Consider the following 11546-nt stretch of genomic DNA (forward strand, 5'->3'; position numbering starts at 1 on the left):
CCGCCTGCGCCCCGGCTAGGGCCCCCACCTCTCCGGCTTCCTCTGCACTTCCCGGAGGTCAGCGGTCTTAGACTCTCCCTTCCCTCCAGCCGCCTGCACTCTTCCGAGGGGGACCCCGTCCACTCCCTTCTCCGGTCAGCCGGTCTTAGCCCCCTTCCCCACGCCCCCTCGGAACTGTTCGTGCTTCTCCCAGACGACTCCCACCCTCCCATTATCGCCCGCTCCTCCACGTCTAGGGGTCAGCCGGTCATAGGCACCTTAAGAGCAGTCGAAGCCCCTTTGAGGGTACCACTCCCATCTGTCCAGCTCCTGGCCTACCACCCCCCCTTCCCACTTCTCCCGGGCCAGCCGTCCGCGCCCCTCCTCGAGAGTACTTTCACTTTTTCTGGCTCCCTGACGGGTCTCCTTTCCCGGCCTGGGCCCTCCCGAAAGTCTCACTGCCAGACCCTGTGCCCTCTGGCTCCTCGGGAGTGCTCCTCAGGTCCCACTGCAGGACCTCCATCTGGCAGGTTTAACTCCGCCTTCTGTCGCCTGAGATCTCCCCAGGCGGCAACCCCCGCTGCGGCCTTCCTGGCTTGAGACTCTGTAAGGATTTTTAGTTCTCCTTCGCCCTGATGGCTCTCCCTCCTGAAGGGGCCCGAAGACTTTTTTGCTCCCAGGGGGATGGCCCACTTCCTTTCCCCTTGCTTTTGGTCTTGTAAAGTCTTCGTTTTAGGTGCGTGGTGTACATTTAATTTTACATGTCTTTTTTCACTTTTGATTCCATCACCCAAGTAGATGGAGAACGCTGCAGGTCAGGAGTTTTTACTTTGCATTGGCATAGTTTTTGTTTTAACTTTTAATCTCAAATGTAGAGCAGTTTACACAGAATCGGCTTCATAAATAATAAATAATAAGAGTGAATAATAACTGTCTTGGTATTTCAGGATGGATGGGGGAAAGGAAGGAGGTGGGACCTTCACAATGTCAAAAAATTTAGGGAATCAAGATTCTTTCAAACGCCACTGACTCCTGACTCAAGAGAATCTTACTTTTTTGGTCCCTCCCATTTCAGGAGGAAAGGGTGTACTCACCAGTGGAGAGATGGAGGGAGGAACATGTTGATATGTTTATGTGTCATTTGAGGAAGTGATTTGTCCAGAGTCAGGCAGGAGATTAGGGCCCAAGCTGGGACCACTAACTGTTTACTTATGGTCTTCAGTATCTGTTGAACAGATTAATGACTAAAACGTGTATGCACAGAACATCTGTGCCTTCATGCCTGTGTACTTGGTGTGTTTGCCTAATGGCTTATGTATGCAGGGGAATAGTGGAGCACTTATACTTGGAAATGTTCCCTGGGAAGTCCCTAACCCTGGGCCCCTTTGCTGGATATTGGTAGGATATGGGATTTGGGAAGAGACTCTCTGGCTGGGCAGGCGTGTGTCTGGGCTTCTCTTGTGTCTGGTATTTACTCTGAGTGGTAGCAATCTTCCCCTTCATAGTGGTATCTGAGAGGACAGGAGTCTGTGTGTGTTGCAGGGTCTTCCTAGCAGACAAGTTGGTACCTGGCAGTAGGTGGACAGTGAATGAATGCTTATTAAGTGAGGCTGCCATAAAGAACTCAGAACTTGGCTACAATCCTTTACTGGAATTATGTTTTAAGAGTGTTATCATATTCTATAAATAAATTCCTGATACTCTGAAGGACAAGGCATTTATGGTTTCGTTTTCTTATTTTTCTAGTGTGCTCTAAGACACGTGTACTTACTGGAGGTGGAGAGTAAGAAATCACCCCCTACTGGGGAAGGCCACACTGCAATTCCTTCTCTATTTTCCACTTGGCATTTTGAGTGTGTTCTTCAAGCTGCTGGGCCCAGAACCTGAACTATGCAGTCAGCCATGTAAGATCTAGACATCTTAACCACGCCTACTAAAGATAGTCTTTCTTTTTCCTTCCTTCCTTCTTTCCTTTCTTTCTTTTTTTTTTTTCCTATAAGGTGTGTGGGTTCACCGGAGAGAGACAGAGCACAGAGTGAACGAAAGTGAGAAATAATCCCTGGGGGGATGACCACACAGCCCCGTGTGATATTCAAGTCTCCAGATCTGGGACTCAAACTGGGGTCCACTTTATGGGAGTTTAGTGCCTTAACCACCATGCCACCTGCTCGTGATTTTCAAGCCACTGACTCTGGGACTCAAACTGCAGAATGGGCCATGTAGGATTCAACCACCTTACCTACCACACCACCGGCTAGTCCTAAAGGTAGTTTTAAAAAAAAAAAAAAGATAGTCTTTAAGTTGTTCTTCCCAATTTATAACAAAAATAAAGAACTGTAAGAAGGATGGTTGAAGTAGGTTGATTTCATCTATGTTGAGGTAGTTTTAAAAAAAAAAAAAAGATAGTCTTTAAGTTGTTCTTCCCAATTTATAACAAAAATAAAGAACTGTAAGAAGGATGGTTGAAGTAGGTTGATTTCATCTATGTTGGTTTTATTTTTTGCCTTGGTATTTTGTAGACAATTTAAGTTACTTCTTACATGTCTGCATTTATCAAAATAATATGTATACATTGATCAGAAAGCCAAATAGTGCTTTAAACCTTAGAGAAAAAGTCTATTTTCCACCCTCTTTCCTTTAACTAGAGAGAATCGTTTTTTAATGTTTTGACTGCCTTTTTTAGAGTAGTTGCTTTTATATATGTAAATAAGAAAATTACTATTGATTTATATATATATATATTTATATTATATATTTTAATTTGCCAGAGGGTGCTCGCACTGGTCAGAGAGAAAGAGAAAAGGAGAGGGAGAAAGGATCCCCCTGTAGGGGGATGGTCGTGGCGCATTCCTTTCTTTAAGAAGTTTTGACCTAGCTTGAGCTGGGGAAGGAGGAGACAGAGATGGTCAGAGGGAAAATGAAAAATCACCCCTGGGGAGATGGCCACCCTACAGTCCCTTCTTAGACTCCATTCTCTTTCTGGGGTCTTGGCCATGTATACACACGTTCCTACACACATGCGCCTACACACACGCGCCTGGCGTGATTTTAAAGCCACCAGGTCTGGTACACAAACTGTGGTTGGCCATGTGGGAGTCCCGCTGATTTCTTCATTTCTCTATCCTATTGGCATTTTGGGGTACACTCACTCACTGTGGTTTTTTAAAAAAAATTTTGTTTCAATTTCATTTAATCACTGTACATCTTACTGTGTACACATGGTTTTCCCCATCATGAATACAGTGCATATTAGTCAAGTCATAGACCTTACAACATACATTATCATCAGCAGATTTATTTTTCATTTTTGTATCTATTAAATGTTTTACTTGTTTTATCTCCTGGTCCCCTCTCTCCCATCCCCTATTTCCCACCCTGCTCTATACTGCCCTTTTGGAAAAAAAAAAAAATTATTTAACTTTATTTATTTATTTTTTAATTTGGCCAGAGAGGGACAGAGAGAGAAAGAGAAGGAAAGTGAGAAAGTAAGCCACCAGGTCCTCTGGGACTCAAACTGCAGTTGACCATGTGGTAGTCAAGCGCCCTTAACCACCATGCCACTTGCCGGCCCCATCTATACTGTCTTTTGTATCTTCAGCTGGGCTCCCTGCTGCATCTTTCAGTCTTTCAGTTTGTGCTGTGAAATGTGGACATTCGGTATTAAGTGGAGACATACGGTGCCTTTTTTTCTGGCTTCCTTCGCTTAGCATGAAACTTCCATATTTGTCCACTTTATATCAAACATCAGGGTCTTATTGTTTTTTATGACTGAGTAGTAGTCCATAGAGTACATGTGACACCTTTGTTCAGTCTACTTGTTTGTTCTTGGACATTTGGGTTGTTAATTCCACTCTCAGGTATCTACCCAAAGCGTAGGGAAACAGTCGGAAAAACACACATCCATATTTATTGCAGCATTATTCATAGTTGCTAGGACATGGAATCGCCCATGTATTTTTTTAGCCTCTAGGCCAGGAGTCGGAACACAATAAAACTCTCTTAATGACTAAGCCATGGCCTGGTTTTACATGTAATCTTTTGACTTCCCACCATATAAGACTTTTGCTAACTTGGAAAACACTGTTCAATCAATCTGCCGGTCAAAACCTCTTAGATAATATCAGTTCCCTTTCTCCCTGGAGTATGCTGCCCTGTTTTGGTCTGAACTGGGTTTCTCGGGCTGGCTGCACAGCTTTTCTGGGAATTTTTTCTCTCGGTCCCTTATTGAACAGATCTTGTGGCTTCTTTTGGTTTATTCTCCATTTGGTAGAACATACTCTTCCCTACCTTCTGGAAACAGTTCATGGAAGGTACATCTTAGGACTTCTTTCATATATGAAATTTGTTTTTATTTAATAGTTTGACTGGGTCTAGTATTCTGGTTTCAGCATTTTGGAAGTGTAGCTCCACTGCTTTCTCACATTGCCGATAGATTTGTGTGCCTTGCTGATTACTAATCTTTTATACGTGACTTCTTTTTCTCTTGGGGAAGTTTTTGTGTTCTTTGCCCCTACTGTTCTGAAACTTCAGTCATTTACTTTACAGAGGACCTTTTAAAAATTCTATTGGACACTTGTGCTTTTGTGTCTAGAAATGTGTCTTCGTATTCTGGGGAATGTTTGCATAGTATTTCTTCTCTTTTTTTTCTGTGGTTTATGAAATTTTCCTTTAGCACAATATTATATCCTAGGCTTATTCTGTAATCCCCTCCCAATCCCTAGGGCTTTTAAAAGTTCATTTCTTCCATGATTGGGAGAGACAGACAGACAGAAAGAAAGACAGCATCCCCAATCAGGGTTTTGACTTCACACTCCATCCAGCCTCAGCCAGCCCTGGATCATAGGCAAATGCTTGGCTAATGCACTTAGGGAGATCTCTGGACACCAACCTGGAACCTTCCTATGCCCATGTGGTCATCCTTGCAGAGGTCCTCCTAGTTTTAGTTACTTTTCCCCCTGATTCCTCCTTCCTGTCAGGGGTTTGGGTACATGTGCACACATGGCTAGCATGTTTTTCAAGCTGCTGGGGCTGGGATTCTAACTGTGGTTAGTCATGTGGGATCTAGCTCTCTTAACTACCGTGAAGGACTGACTCTCCTTATCATTTTTTTAAAAAGAATTATTTAACTTTATTTAGTCATGTATTTTAATTTGACCAAAGAGGGACAGAGTGAGAGAGAGAGTAAGGAAGCCGCCAGGTCCAGGACCTTAACCACAGTTGGCCATGTGGGGGTCCAGCGCCCTTAACCACCGTGCCACCTGCCGGCCCTCTGGTAATCATTTTTAACTGAGAGCTCTGGGCATTCCTATTTTAGAGCATCGTTTTTGTTTATGTACTGCTTTTGTGAAATTGAGGGACATAGAGTAAGATAATTCCCTGAATAGGATCTCATACAATGATATCCACCTGCCCCCTTTCCAGCCAGCCGAGATTCTGGGCACAACCCCCACCCTCATCCCCCTGAGTGTGTATAGTTCTGCTGGGTAACTGAACCTGTGATCTTCCATACAGATTCAGCATTGCAGGAGCAGCTCATTGCCACTGTGCCACAGAAACTCGGGTTTTGTTTTGTTTTGTTTTGTTTTGTTTTTGTTTTTGGTGGTGGGGGATTTCCTATGTTGCCCAGGCTGGACTTGAACTCAGGGTCCTCCTGCCTCAGCCTCCTGGTGAACTGGAATTACAGGTATGTGCCACTACACCCAGGTCTGTTTTTTAATTTTTAAATTAGATGTCGTGTATCATTTCGTTGATGATAATTTTTTTTTTCCCCTCTCACTGTATTGTCTCTGATTCTTATGAGGCTCCCCCGACCCCGCCAGTTTTATCACTGTCTTTGTGTTCTGGGCTTTTCTTAAATGTGTGATGATGCTTGCTTTCTGTTCTATTTAAGAGATAGGTATTACAGCATGTGTGCATGCGTACCCCAAATCCCAAGGAAAATGGAGACGTGTTTGGGATATGGTCATTCTCCCTCAGAGGTGATTTCTCACTTTCTTTTTCTCTCTCTCTTTCTGTCTCTCAGTCTCCAATGAGCACATGTGCCCTATAGCAAATTAAAAAGAAAAAAAAAATCTAAGAAATTTTTTTTCTTTATTTGCGGTAGCACATGTGTGTGCACACTTGGTTGGAGGGAGTGAAGGAGGAGCACCTTCCACAGGGTCTGTTCATGCCACAGTCTCCTTTCTGCTGTCATCTAGTGTTTCACATGGGTGCCAGTGTTGACTAGGTCAGGATTCAAACCCTTCTTGCCATGCAGGATCTGGCTTCTCTTGGGCAGCACATTACTACTGCACCATGAAGCCAACACTAATGACCCTTAAAGTTTTTCAGTAAATTGTCCTGATTTACTTCCCCACTTCAGAATTAAAGTTTCTGGAGGGTTTGAAACATGGTGGATCACATGGATCAGCAGCAATCTACCAACACCGTAGAGGAGTCCCTGGATCGCATCAGGATCAGCCTGGATTGTCGAATTTACATGAAAATGAAAATGAAAATGACTGAGAGCTCAGAGGCAGATTACATGCTTATGATCACCATTTAAATATGATATTAAGAGATGTGGAAGAAACTGACTGCCATAGCGAAATGGTATATTCCATTGCTCTTCGTCCAGGGAGATAGTGTACTAGTTACCCCTCCACTAAGAGTAGGCTAAACCAAAGAATTTGTTCTGCATGGAAAAATAGGAGACTTTGTACAGTTGCCCCTTTTAAGTGTACAAGACCTTCAAAGGAGAAACATGGATGCACTTTGATATGATCTGAGAATTCTTTCACTCCTAAATGAGATGATACATAGATAACTCTCTACTTCTTAGGCTGATGGCATTTTTATTTTTCTCCAGCTCTTCCAATAAATGTGATCGGAAAGATGTTCCCTTGTTCTTGCAGACAATTTCTGATTTCTTTTAAATTAAATTTGATGTTTACTTTTTGCTTTTAAAAAAAAAGAATTGAAATTTCTGAATTTTTCCAGTGTTCCGCAACAGGAGCTGGCTTGTAGTGTTTTGATTACTGTAATGAGAAAGCCAAAATTTGTGATTGTTGCCAGTTGGCTGCTTGCTTTAAGACCTTTACAGTGTGGTTACTATCTCATTTTCTTTTTTCTCTGCTGCTGATCTCTTTTCTTTATAGATTTCTGCATTGTTTTCTTCTTTACTTTGGTTTTACTGGGTCATTGGAAAAGTCCTGACACATTTTTGCATAGAAAAACAAAAAATACTCATGATTTATCTGATGACCCAACAGTTGCATTTCAAGAGGGCCAAGCCAGCTGTGTGTGCTACTCTGTTGTTAACATTGGAATAGTGATCGCCAGCATGGGTGATCTTCACATTATTGGCATGTCTTTTGTCCTCGATCCACATTTGATGTCACTTTTATGTCTCTTGCCTTTGAAAATAACTCCTGTGAGTTATAATGTTTAGTAACAGACAAGAAGCATGGATTCACTAGAAATACGTATGGAGGAAGAAAAATGAAAGATGGTTGCTTAAAGTCTGCTTTTTTTGTTTTTCCTCCAGAAGCCCTGGGTCCCAGGTCAGCTCAAGGCAGGGCAGGCTAACAGGAACCCAGGACCAGGAGTGTGTCTGGGTGGATGGATGTGGGGTACCGCTGTGAGGCAGTGACCTGTGCATATCAGGGAGACTAAGGACAGGTAGTCAGTGTTCCCTCCTCTGTGCTGTGGTCAGAGCTCAGCATGTGTGGAGGATCCTGGCAGGGGACAGACTTTAGGTAGGGATGTTTCACTGCAGTCCAGTAGAGGTGAACTGGGTTGTTTAGGAGCAGCAGTTGGTAGCTGCTTATGTCAGGACTTGTTGCCCCCCATTGTATCTTATTTTTTTCTGCCCAGTGCAGAGGGCCTGGGATGTGTTATATGCTGCCCTGGGTTGGGAAGCAGAAGTGAGAGTGGGTTGCTGCTGGTGGTGGGGGCCAGTGACAGGTATGATTCTCTATTAGGTGGGGATTGAGCCAATGGGCTTGCTTGTTTGAGAATTTAAATGTGTGAGAGAAAGGTTATATGGGGAAACAAAACTCAGGCTCTTCTTGGTGAGACAGACAGCGTGACTTCACAGTAACACAGACGATGCACATCTCTAATGGAGACAAAGAGCTTTTCCTCCTGCACTCGGATTCCACACCTTGCCCTCTCTGCCAGATGGGCAGAGTGCCCAGCTTTGGTTCCTCAAAAAGAGACCTATGGCAGGCAATGCTGTCTGAGCAGGCAAAGAGCCCACAGTGCACCTAGGAAGCTCTCATAATTGTGGGACTTTAATATCCTCTTGGCTTTTTCCAGCTTCTGAGACTGATGTGGAGCTGCCTGCCAGAAAGTGCGGGTAACCCAACTTAGCACATTCCTCAGTGTGTGGGTCCATGTGTCCAGCAGCTTCAGTGTAGGCTAGTTGGAAGCCCATTCTGCCAGTCTCCCCTGCTACTGGAAGTGCGGTACACTCCATCTCTCAGGCTGAAGTCTATTTTAAATTTTTTGTCATTACTACAGGGAAGTCCTAACCTCTTAGGGAATAAATGTAGCAAATATCCCTTACACAATAACTGTTTGAGTGATCCATTTGGAGATATTGTTCTAGTCAGATTGTTTCCCTTTTTCTTTCCTTTTTTTTAGGTTTTTACCATAGGGCAAGTGCACTCATTGGAGAGAAAGGGAGAGACAGTGATATGGAAAATGAGAAATCACCCCACTACGTTGCAATCCCTTCTCTTCCATTCTCCTCCTGAGATTTCTAGTATGCATGCACATGTGCCTGGTGTCTTTAAAACCACCAGGTCTGAGACGTGAGCTGTGGTTGGCAATGGGGAGTCCAGTGCTTGAACTACCACATCACCTGTAGGCCCTATGTTTCCATTTTTTAAAACTAATTTCCCTGTCCTCAATCATGTGAAATTTAACTCACATTTGAAGTATATCTTTAACACATTTGGTAGTAGTGTATCCCATTTTAATAATTTATGCTCAGGATGTCTTTCAGCCTCAGTTGTTTCTAGTGAACTGTAATTATGACTTTGAATTTGACACGTTACAATCTGGACATGAGACACCCTGTCTGTGTCTTTAATAAAGGCACAGAAATTGTCTTTGTTTTTTAACAAGCACATGTTAAGGTATTCTGCCCTTAAGTTGTAACCAGCTCATTGTCAAGGAGCACTGACCCTTTTTAGAGCAGACTAGTGTTAGAGATAAAAATCAGGGCACTGGGGGAGATACCTGAGATTGGTTCCATTTAATGACTTAAGGTAGACAGGACGATAACAGATAAGAAGCTATTGAGTAAGCAGAAGAATTACCTTCTTTCAGTAAGTCATGAGTTTCTGTTGCTAACTCCATTGTAAGTGTCTTCCTGTCTTGTAATAACCTGACTTTCTCTTTCTTTAATAGTTTTGTGTATAAGCACACCAAAGATGTTTATAATGTCCTCTTGGTGTAGAAGTTTCTGTGTTCTTCTTTTTCAGTCTTGACTTCAGGAATTGATTCCCAAGTCAGCTATCCTTTTTCTCCTTGTTGACATCTTTTGAGCCTCAACTGCATGAAAAGTGAAAGAACTCTAGCCTCATCCTTAGAAAGCACTGAAGAAAACACATGTTGACATCTGTAATTAGTAATCAACAGATTAGGTCTTTAAGGTTTTATCCAAAACTCCATTTTGACTGTTTTCATGCATGCCAGTGGTGATGGTAATTTTATAGGCATATATGATTGAGCCCAACAATCATAATAAATGATGTTGCTTTTTAATGTCCTTGTTAACAGTGGTCTGACATTTTATTGTTAAAAATGACAGCAAATATAGCTAAATTAATGTCAAGAACTATAATATTAGAGTGGTCAGATGGTGATGCAATGGTAAAATATGGCGCCCTGAAGGCTGACCCACACTGGAAGGTCCTGAGTTCGTATTCAGAGACTTCCCTAAGAACCCTAGGCATAATTGTGCCCTTGATCTGGGCTGGCTGAGGCTGGGGCTAAATCTCTGCATCAAGACCCTGCTGGAGTTGTTTGTCTGTCTCTTGCTCTTGAAAGAAATAAGCTTAAAAAGTGGGAGAGGGTCTGGCAGGTGGCATGGTGATTAAGGGTGCTGGACTCCCACATGGCCAACTGTGGTTCAAGTCCCAGACCTGGTGGCTTGCTGTCTCACTTCCTCATTCTTGTTCTCACCCGTGCTCTGTTCCTTAAAAATAATCAAATAAAATTGAATAAAATAATTCTTCAAAAAAAAAAAAAGCGGAGAGAACCATTAGAAATTTAAAAAGATTCACTGCATTTAGAACACTGCTCTTCATTGCTCCACATTTCTGTATTCTCTAGGTTTCACAACCACCAGTTTCAAAGGGACCAGCCGGCTTGTATGCAACAAAGCGAGAGGCTGTGTATTTGTATTGTAGCTAGGTAGCTCCTGATATCGTTCCAAGAAATTTTTAGCCTCATCCTGGGTATTTTTTTCCCATGAAATACAAACTGAGAATTCGTATTATGAACATAGGGCGCTATAATTTTAAGTGTCCCGGATTTGGCAGGAATGTGTACATGCTTTACCCTTCCAGTTTTGTGTTTTGGGGTAACAGTTACTGCAGAGATGTGATGTCTATACCTCGCCACCCTACTGTTCCCACTACAGTGTAGGCTGCACGAAAACAGGCACTTTGCCATGGTTACTGTTGTACTTAGTGTTGAGGACAGGCTGGGCTTACACCAGATGCTCTAAGAACATTTGTTGAATGAAAATATGTTATTTCTGTGTCTGAAACCCTGGAAATCAATAATTGTTTTAGGATGTTTCAGACTGAAAGTTTCAGGAAATCAAATTCAATCTGGCTTTGATGAAGAAACTTCATTTTAACTTAGCAGAAAGCCTTGGATTTGGGTTAATCGAGCAGATAGCTCAGCAGTGTGAGTGCTACTGTCTCTGGGGTCAGCTGCCCTCCAGCTGGTCCTTCCTGGAGGAGAGGCAACTGCCAGTAGTAGTGAGCCACAGTGACCCTCATGCCCCTCTGTTCACATCCACTGGGGGAGGCAGATACTGGCTTCTGGATTTAGGTCATCTGGCTGCATATTTGAGAACTTAAAGAGAAAGATTGTATGGGTAAAGGTAAAAATTCTATTTCCTTTCTTGATGAGGACAGATGGCATGAACTAACAGAAATTGCAAGAAGGGCAAGAAGCTGTGGAGTGTGCGATTTTGGAGATTTCGGAGTAGGGAAGACAAAAGAGACTTCTGGCCCTGTTTTTCTAGAGGAGTGGTGAAGGCAGAGGATTCAGCCAGGAGCACACATTGGGAGAGTTACGTGAGGGAGCCTTTTGCTCACTCAGGCTTCTGCTCCATTTTGCTGACCCTCTAAACCTTAATGACTTAAGGAGATACCTAAAAAAATACTAAAGTGAAAAACAAAAGTGGCCATGGTGTTAGCTTGCAAGTAATACCCATTTATTACAAAAACAAAAAATGAAAATAATATATTCAGTTTTCTTTTTTTCCCTTTTAACAGAGTGTGTAGGTTTTTGCTAGAGACAGACAGACAACACTAAGGGAAAGATAGAAGAACAGAGAGAAA

The 11546-nt window shown here is 42.8% G+C and overlaps 1 protein-coding gene across 5 annotated transcripts in view; it reads left to right on the forward strand.

The window, feature by feature from the left end:
• Nucleotides 1-11546, forward strand: part of PLEKHB2 (pleckstrin homology domain containing B2) — a 35838-nt gene that overhangs the window by 367 nt on the left and 23925 nt on the right. Inside the window, exon 2 of one of the 5 annotated variants that reach the window (XM_027773876.1) lies at nucleotides 5491-5662. The exons of 3 other annotated variants lie outside the window; for them this stretch is intronic. The gene's annotated coding sequence lies outside the window, so the exon portion shown is untranslated. Of the gene's footprint in view, nucleotides 1-1860; nucleotides 1884-5490; nucleotides 5663-11546 lie in introns of those variants that run through there. One more of the 5 variants, XM_014589839.2, reaches the window with a different exon arrangement.

This window comes from Tupaia chinensis, unplaced genomic scaffold (genome assembly GCF_000334495.1).
Source record: "Tupaia chinensis unplaced genomic scaffold, TupChi_1.0 Scaffold000386_1, whole genome shotgun sequence".
Classification (NCBI taxonomy): domain Eukaryota; kingdom Metazoa; phylum Chordata; class Mammalia; order Scandentia; family Tupaiidae; genus Tupaia; species Tupaia belangeri.